This window comes from Arachis ipaensis, chromosome B8, assembly GCF_059453495.1.
Source record: "Arachis ipaensis isolate K30076 ecotype BB chromosome B8, ASM5945349v1, whole genome shotgun sequence".
Lineage (NCBI taxonomy): Eukaryota > Viridiplantae > Streptophyta > Magnoliopsida > Fabales > Fabaceae > Arachis > Arachis ipaensis.
This window is the reverse complement of record NC_142443.1, coordinates 89415377-89424886: the sequence shown is the minus strand read 5'-3', so window position 1 is coordinate 89424886 and position 9510 is coordinate 89415377. Positions and strand designations below refer to the sequence as shown.

The following is a 9510-nucleotide window of genomic DNA, read 5'->3' as shown; positions in this document are numbered from 1 at the left end:
AAAATACAGAGAGTAATTATAATAATGCCGAAAAGCTCCCTTCTAGTTCAAAGCTCTCCCTATTTATACTATTCTTCTGATCTTCTAGTTGACTCTTCAAGTCTTGGATATGGGCCTTTGGATCTTGAGTTGAAGCAGTTATCTTCTTCAGTGGGCTTAGCTTTACTTGCAGAGAGAAAGTGTAAAGTAGGCAGGGATTCTAGCTTAGGACGTTAGTGGCGTTAACGTTAAGTAAAAGTGTGGGTTCGAGAACGTTAGTGACAATCACCTTTTTCACTAACGTTTCTAACCCAAGGATGCTCCATGTTAACTTCAACGTTAGTGGCATCAACGTGACCACTAATGTTGCCTTTTGGTCCTTCGCACACGTTATTGGGACTTACTTTTTCCAATAATGTTGAGAATCCTCCTTTCTCCCTACGTTAGAGTTCACGTTAGTGTGGCTAACGTGACCTTTAACGTAGGCTTGCCACATCTTTGAGAACGTTAGTGACACTTACCTTTGTCACTAACATTCCAAAATGCCCCTACTTCCCACATTAGAGTTCACGTTAACTAGGTTAACGTGGCTTCTAACGTGGTATTGCTAGCCATCTCCAACGTTAGTGACAAAGGTGAGTGTCACTAATGTTGGCTCATCATCCCTTTTACTCACGTTAGCTTCCACGTTAATGTAGTTAACGCGAGAGTTAACATGGCTCATAGTGGCTCATCCCAACATTAGTGACAAAGGTGAGTGTCACTAACGTTGGCGATTCTTTGCTCCCTCCATGTTAAAGTCCACGTTAACTGAGTTAACGTGGCAACTAACGTGGCTCAAAGTGGCTTAGCTCAACAATAGTGACAAAGGTGAGTGTCACTAACGTTGGTCATTCTTTTGTTTCCCTACGTTAGAGTCCACGTTAACTGAGTTAACATGGCTCTTAATGTGGCCAATATGAGCTTGGTCCAACGTTAGTGACAAAGGTGAGTGTCACTATCGTTGGCTTCATTTTCTTCTTCTACGTTAACTACCACGTTAATGTAGTTAACGTGGCAATTAACGTGGGCTATGATGGCTTCGAGGACATTATTGGTGATTACTTTTCTCATTAACGTTGCAAGCTAGCTCTCCTTCCACGTTAGAGGTCACGTTAGTTAGACTAACGTGGCTGCTAACGTGGTTCTTCCTTGCTTCATTTGTCCTGAAATCAAGCAATAAAGTGCATCAAAGTTCTTGTCCAAGTTATGAGACATGCATCATCCAATTTGTCATTCAATTCATGCATAATTCTCATAAATTCATATAAAAATCACAATGTTAGCTTGAATCAAGATGTAAGTGAAATTCTACCCAAAACTTGCTTATTTCCTAAGAAAGTTCATGAAACTACCCTAAAACCATAAAGAAAAGGTCAGTGAAACTGGCCAAAATGCCCTAGCATCACAACACCAAACTTAAAGCTTGCTTGTCCCTAAGCAAGCACTGGAACAAGAGAATGATGAATAAAATGACAAGATGAATGAATCATTATTGTGGAAGTCATATTCTTGGTTTTATGGGGTTTCATGCATAGCAACTTAGGTTCATTCCTTTACTGGTTTTCAGACCTTTATCATGCCTTGGAATACTCACTTGATTGCACCCTTTGAGACTTTTATTTATTGATCCCTTTGTCTTTCCAAGGTTCATTTTTTCCTTAGGCTAAGTGTTCTGTGAGGGGGCGACTCTTTAAGATAAGTTTTCAGCCAACACTCCCGAACCAGTTGGTTCAAGGTGCTAGGTGTTGAAACACCCCTAAGGACTTACTCCCTCAAGTCTCTCTCCCCCATGCATGCACACCACAGGCACATGGTTTGTTATTTTCTTCCCTTGAGGTCTTAGTGTCCAGCACCTCTTTGGGTTACGAAATGTTCTGTAGCAATGTTGCTCTTGATAGTGGATTTTCAGTTGATAATCGCGGGTTAGTTAACCCAAGTTACCAAGTGATGAAGCACTCCTAAGAACTTATTCATCCAAGCAGATCCTTGGTACAAGAGCACCACAGACACATCCCTCAAGATTTAAGCCCTTGGTGCCTAGCCTTATTCTTTATTAATTTTTCTTTCTTTTTCAATTCTTATTTTTCTTTTCCTTTTTCTTATTAGGATCTTATTATTTAGCTAGTCTCATGGGGTGTGTTTTAAGCATATGATTTAGGACAGATAGTTTCCTTCCCACCTTGTTGGTGAACCAACTTAGCTAAGTGATTACTATACCACAAATCTAAAAACTTACTCCACAAATTAAACTTCACTCTGGTCTTTCATAACATCTCTTTTTATTTAGCTTAAAAAGGACAAGCATACAATAAGCAAGATGGAATTGAAAACAGGCAATTTGACTAGCAATCATAGACCTAGGCAAGGAGAATAGTAAAAACAGAATTGAAAATTCTAAATTACCATGGAAGCATGTTCTATTTCATACATGATTTTCCTTATTTAAAAAATGAAAAAGATGGGACAATGAGGGAACTCCACTATCTTTTACTCATGGGTTTGCTCCTGCTCTTCTTCTTGTTTATCCTCTTTGTGTTTTTCTTGAGTGCTTGCACTCCCACTTCCCTTGCTTTTTCCAATCAACTTCTTCCATAAGCCAGCGTCTTCCATCTTCTTCTTTAGTGTTTCCTTCTACTGTTTCACCTTCCTTTCCTCTTGTTCTGTAAATTTTTTTGGACCTCATCATACCTAGGGATTGCAGAGTGTAGATTATGCATAGGACTAGACATGTAGTTCAACTTGGCTTGAGTGTTTATGTTGAACTCCTCCATATGTAGTTGTCGTCCTTCATTCAGTACGCTGAACTCATTGAATGCCTTCGTCTGAGCTAGCTGTCATTGATTGAGTTCTTGAAGGCGCTTGTCTTGTCGCTCTTGTCTTTCAGTCACTTGATTTATGGCTTGAGTAAGCTGGGAATAGTGTTCCATTTGCTGTTTTTGCCATTCTCCTTGTTGATTCATCCAATTAGAAAGGAGCTCTTCTTGACGATCCATCCTTTGAGCTTGAATGTGCAGTTGTTGTTCTTGTCCCTCCATATAACTCCTTGCTAGCTCCTCAATGGCTCCGTGAATGTGATTCAGGTTTATGTTGGTTGGGTCATAATATTCTCTTTGTTGGTGTTCTTCCTTATGAGACTCTTCTTGGTGAGGTCCTTCTTTTGGTTTTCGCTTTCCTATTTGAGGTCTTCTTTGTTGTTGGGCAGGTGTCACATAAGTTAGGTGCTGGAGCGTAATTAGCCTCCCAGGGTTTACCCAATCTGGATTGCTATCCTCGAAGACTACCTTGGCCTTCGTACACAGTCTGAGGATGGTGCTGGGGTACCAAAGCCTGGCACCCGAATCAATCTTCTCAGCTGACTCTTGAATCCCCTCAGCTATAAGTTCATGCACATTAATATCTCCACCCTGTACTAAGCAATGTACCATAGTAGCTCGAGTAACATTGACCTCGGAATTGTTCGCGGCTGGTAGGATAGATCTCCTCACGAGTTCAAACCATCCCTTGGCTTCCGGGTTGAGGTCTCCTCTCTTGATGAACCGGGGTCTCCTATCCGCATACCTTTCCCAGTCAGCTCCTATAACACATATGTCAGTCACAATTTCTTCGAGTTCATCATTGTCAGGGCTCTTACTTATTCTTGCATGATAACTATGATCATCAAAATGTGGTAATTTCAGCTGAAGAGTTCTTGTTATCGCATTGGGGCTGAAGTTCACCTCTTTTCCTCTTACATAACTTTTGAAGGTAGGGGCCTTGGTTTTGTCTTCTCTGACCACATTTTCATAGAACTCTTTGATGAGGTTTGCATTTATCTTTGCTTCTGGGTTTGTGAGCCTTTGCCAACCCCTTTCTTCAATCTTCTCTCGAATCTGTGGGCACTCTTCCTCATTGAGTTGGAATGTTAATTCAGACAGTATCTTTTTGAGCTTTATTCGTTCAAATTTGAGTTCATGGAATGCCGTTTTAAATCTCCTTTCATCGAAAGGAATGCTCTCCACCAGTTCCTTCCTCTTTTGCCTCTTGGAGCTTGATGATGCCATGAGTAGGAGTTGATGTGTGAAGGTGGTGGAAGGTATGGATAGATGGGAGAATTCGGTTGGGTTATGATTGGGTGTAGTGAAGGGATTTGAGTTCTGGAGGTGTGGAGTATAAGGAATGGGAATTGGAATGTGGAAGGGTTATGAACTAAGAACCACTTATATAGAGAAGTGGTGAGTAAATAGAAGGTGTGGATTGATGGGGTGGTTGTGTGATGGACAGATGGGGTTTAGCATGGGATGAGCACAAGGATCATCAACTTTATAATGGTGTTGGTTCAGTTTCCAAGCTTGTTCTTTTTCCAATGTTGCATGGCAACAATTCCCAATGCAATCCCCTTGGAGACACGTGTACAGTCCTCTCCTTTTATGGTAGCCGAACCCTTCAACTGTCCCATCAATTCTCCTACAAAATAAAAGAAATGTGATTAAAAGAAAACTTGTGGAAAGTAGCGGCAAAATTAAAAGAATAACTACTTTTTAAAGTTTTTGTTTCTAACTACTAAGTGCTGTTCATGAGTGTACACCAACTGACTAACTCAACATCCATGTATGCAACATTGGCAACACCAAACTTAGTTTGGTGCCATGTGGTGTAAAAGATTTGTTCAAGGCCCCTAAGAGTGACATGATATGGGTTACATTTATGTTCTCTTAGTGTGCCTTGAACACCAAACTTGTTCCTCACTATATGTTGCACAAAAGGATTCATTCAAGTGCATGTCAAGTTGAGTTGAAATCCCTGAACCTTGCTTTATTAACTACTTTTAAAAGCATGTAAAACATGGGTTGCCTCCCATGAAGCGCTTCTTTAGCGTCACTAGCTTGACGTTCTGCCTTTGTCATGGTGGTTGGTAATGCTTCAGATCTTCCCCTCTTGCAGTAAACCTATATCCATTGGCTTCATCAATGATCTCCACATGTTCTAGGGAGAGAACTTTGTTGATGGTGAAAACCTTAGGTAATTGAGATGGGATGGTGGGGAGATAAGGTGGGATATCTAGGAAGTAAGCTGAGATCACTTTATCCCCTGGAGAGAAATCTTCTGTAGGGTTCTTTTTATTCCTCCATCTCCTTGGTAATTTCTTCTTTGTTTCTTTTGCTGTTATCCTGCTCTTTGTGGTCTCTTTCCCTAGGGAGATTTTGTTGCTGGTCTCATATGATTCTGGTGGTTTTGGCTCCACTTGAGTTTCCTTTAGTTGTGACAGCTGCTGATTCTCTTGTTCATCACCCAAAGGAATTCTAGGGTGTACAGCTTGTGCTTCAATGCTTTTTTCTCCCACCATTGCTCTACCATGCTCTGCCCTTAGTTCCTTGCCTTCCTGACTTGCTTCTTGTGAGGGTTTGAAGACGTTGAAGGTGAGTTGTTCATCATGTATCCTCAGTATTAGCTCTCCTCGCTCAACATCTATGAACGCTCTGGCTGTAGCTAAGAATGGTCTTCCCAATATGATTGGGTGAAGGTGACTTTCTTCCATTTCCAGTATGACAAAGTCTGTGGGAAGGAAGTAGTTCCCAACCTTCACCAGCACGTTTTCAACCACTCCAATTGCTTGTTTTTGAGTTTTGTCCGCCAGCCTGATGACTACGTCTGTGGGCATCAGCTCATTGATTTGCAGCCTCTTCATAAGGGATAAAGGCATTAAGTTGATGCTTGCTCCCAGATCACAGAGTCCTTTGTCAAACATTATTTCTCCTATGGCACAGGGAATGTGAAAACTCCCTGGGTCCTTGCTTTTTGTAGGCAGCTCTGGTTGAATGAGAGCATTGCACTCCTTGTTCATCACTATGATTTGTCCTCCCTTGAGTGAGTTTTTCCTGGTCAGCAGCTCCTTCATATACTTGATGTATGAGGGCATTTGTTGGAGAGCCTTGATGAATGGTATGTTTACATGGAGGGATGCAAATATGTCAAGAAACCTTGAGTATATTCTCTTCTCTACAACACCATTTAGTAATCGGGGAAAGGGTGTATAGAGCCTCAGCAACTCTTTATGCGTAATTGTGGTTTCCTGAGGATTCTCTTCCTGCTTTCCTGCTGATGTATCTTCAGATTGTTCTGATGGTTTGTTCAGCTCTTCCTTAGTCTCCTTATCACTTATAGTAACCATCTTGTAATCTTCCCATCTGACTTTCTTTGCTTCACCTCTCGGATTTTCTCTGTGTCACTTGGGAAGCTATCAGTAGGTTTGGAAATCTTCTCAGATAGGTATCCCACTTGAAATTCCAACCTCTTGATGGTGTCTCCCTGATTCTTGATATTGGCTCGCACCTCCTCTTTAAACACCTTGTTATCTTGAATCTCCTTGCACATGCCTTCAAGTAGAGTCTCAATCCTTGATAGTCTTTCTTCCAATGATGGAGAGTTGAGATTGGAAGGATGAGAAGGGCCATTTTGACTTTGGTATGGATGCTGAGAAGTGTTGTTGGGTGGGTGTTAGTATGACCTCTGTGCGGAGTGTTGGTGAGTTGCATTATTGTTGGGGTTGTGGTGTCTCGGATCTTGGCCTTGATCCTGTTGATTTCCCCACCCAAAGTTTGGGTGGTTCCTCCAACCAGGATTATATGTTTTAGAGTATGGGTCATGGTGCTGCCCGGGTGAATTTCCAATGTAGTTGGCTTGTTCCTGATCACTTTCTGCCTCTTCATTCACTCCTTCTTGAGTTGCTGCTGAAGTGGTGATTGCTGCTACTTGATTCCTCTTAATATTCTTGGTGAGGTCAGCTAATTGCTTGGTAATAATCTTGTTTTGAGCTAGCAGTGCATCCACGTTGTTCAACTCCATCACTCCTCTAGTGTTGCCTCTTTCAGAAGCATAGAAATAGTCATTCTCAACTACAGTCTCAATGACATCTATGGCTTCTTCAATGGTCTTCTTCTTGTTCAGAGATCCCCCGGATGAGTGGTCTACTGCCTTCTTTGATTCATATGAAAGACTTTCATAGAAAATGTACAACTGCACCCATTCATTGAACATATCTGGCGGGCATCTTCTTGTCAGGTCCTTAAACCTCTCCCATGCTTCATATAGAGTCTCACCATCTTGCTGCCTAAAGGTTTGTACCTCAGCTCTCAACCTGTTGATCCATTGAGGAGGATAGAATCTTGCCAAGAATTTGTTCACCACATCTTCCCAGGTTGCTAAACTCTCCTTTGGAAAGGATTCCAGCCATTTAGATGCTTTGTCCTTGAGTGAGAAAGGGAACAGAAGTAGTCTATAAGTGTCAGGATGAACACCATTAGACTTCACAGTATCGCATATCCTCAGGAAGGTGGTTAGATATTGATTGGGGGGTCTTCTTGGACACTTCCTCCAAATGAACAATTTTTCTGAACAAGGGTGATGAGCTGTGGCTTTAGTTCAACGTTGTTGGCATGTATGGTTGGCCGTTGGATGCTACTTCCACAGTTTCCTGGGTTTGGATTGATGTAAAAACCCAAAACTCTTCTCTCTTGCCCAGCCTGATGTGCTGGACCTTTTTGGCCATGGTTGTGAGCCTCTTCTTCATGATGGTTCTCCATATTCTCATCCATATCTGGTTCAAAGTACTCCTCCTCTTCCTCAGCACCAACTACTCTCTTTCCTCTTGCTTCCCTCCTTAATTTAAGGTAGGTCCTCTCAGGTTCAGAATAAAAGGAAGTTGAAGCCCCGCTTCTTCTACCTGTCATACAACCAACAAGGGAAAAGCAAGAAAGATAGATGCAGATAGTAATTTCTACAGAAATGCTATTAGTGTGAGTGATGCAATATATCAAACAGTTAGTGGGTTGGTGACTGAATTGTAAACAACTAAGAAAAATGGGTAGGGGAAAGGGAAGAAAATAACTGAACAGAAAGTAAATTACTCAAATGAACTTAAATCAAACAAAATAAAAACAAATGCTCAATCTAGTTATCCACCAATTTAATCATTGTTGATACAAAATCAATCCCCAGCAACGGCGCAATAAACTTGATGCACGGAAACTTGTCCTTTAACAAATCTCCCTCGACAAGTATACCGAATTGTCGTCAAGTAAAAACTCACAATAGAGTGAGGTCAAATCCCACAGGGATTGATTGGTCAAGCAACTTTAAATGGAAGAATGTTCTAGTTGAGCTAAGCAAAAATTGGGTTGAGAATTGCAAGAAACTAAATGGCGGGAAAGTAAATTGCATAAAATAAATGACGGAAGGTAAATTGCAGAATCTTAAATGGGGAAAGGGAGTTTAGCATGAAAGTAAATAGCAGAAAGTAAAGAGAATAGGTAAGATCAGAAATAGGGAGTTCATTGGGCTTAGGAGATATTGCATTCTCCGGATCAAGTTCATTTTCATCTCTTCCTCAATCAATGCATTCATTGATCTCCTTGGCAATCTTCCTTGGTAATTCAATCTCTCAAATCAGATCAATACCCAATTCATTGGTCTAATTGCTCATGAGAAGAGATAAAGTGTGGTCACTGATTATACCATATGTATTTCCAAATCAAAGTATTGGGAGAATTATATGTCACCATATCTGCCCAAACCCCAATTTGGTCCAACATGAGAAGGCAATTCTAGCATGATCTCTTCATTCCTCTTCCAAGGTTCAGAAGAAATCCAAGTATGAATAGCTTCTTTTCCAAGATAACTACTCAATTGGATGAAGATTGAAAGCTTTCTAGTAAAATTAAGAGAAAAGAGAGAAGAAGGATAATGAAAACTATTATTGATCCATCAAATTACAACAGAGCTCCCTAACCCAATGAAAGGGGTTTAGTTGTTCATAGCTCTGGGAATGAAAAGCATAGATGGAGAGTACATTCTGAGAATTAAACTAAAAGTTGCAGAGAAAAACTAAAATACAGAGAGTAATTCTAATAATGCCAAAAAGCTCCCTTCTAGTTCAAAGCTCTCCCTATTTATACTATTCTTCTGATCTTCTAGTTGGCTCTTCAAGTCTTGGATATGGGCCTTTGGATCTTGAGTTGAAGCAGTTATCTTCTTCAGTGGGTTTAGCTTTACTTGCAGAGAGAAAGTGTGAAGTCGGCAGGGATTCTAGCTTAGGACGTTAGTGGCGTTAAGGTTAAGTGAAAGTGTGGGTTCGAGAACGTTAGTGACAATCACCTTTTTCACTAACGTTCCTAACCCAAGGATGCTCCACGTTAACTTCAACGTTAGTGGCATCAACGTGAGACATTATTGGGACTTATTTTTTCCAATAACGTTGAGAATCCTCCTTTCTCCCTATGTTAGAGTTCACGTTAGTGTGGCTAACGTGACCTTTAACGTAGGTTTGCCACATCTTTGAGAATGTTAGTGACACTTACCTTTGTCACTAACGTTCCAAAATGCCCCTACTTCCCACATTAGAGTTCACGTTAACTAGGTTAACGTGGCTTCTAACGTGGTATTGCTAGCCATCTCCAACGTTAGTGACAAAGGTGAGTGTCACTAACGTTGGCTCATCATCCCTTTTACTCACGT

At 41.0% G+C, this 9510-nt stretch overlaps 1 non-coding gene across 1 annotated transcript; it reads left to right on the top strand.

The window, feature by feature from the left end:
* The first annotated feature begins 7030 nt into the window (after nt 1-7030).
* Nucleotides 7031-7137, top strand: LOC148548774 (small nucleolar RNA R71). The gene has a single exon (XR_015897116.1). It is a non-coding gene; the product is annotated as a small nucleolar RNA R71 (small nucleolar RNA).
* The last annotated feature ends 2373 nt before the right edge of the window (nt 7138-9510 follow it).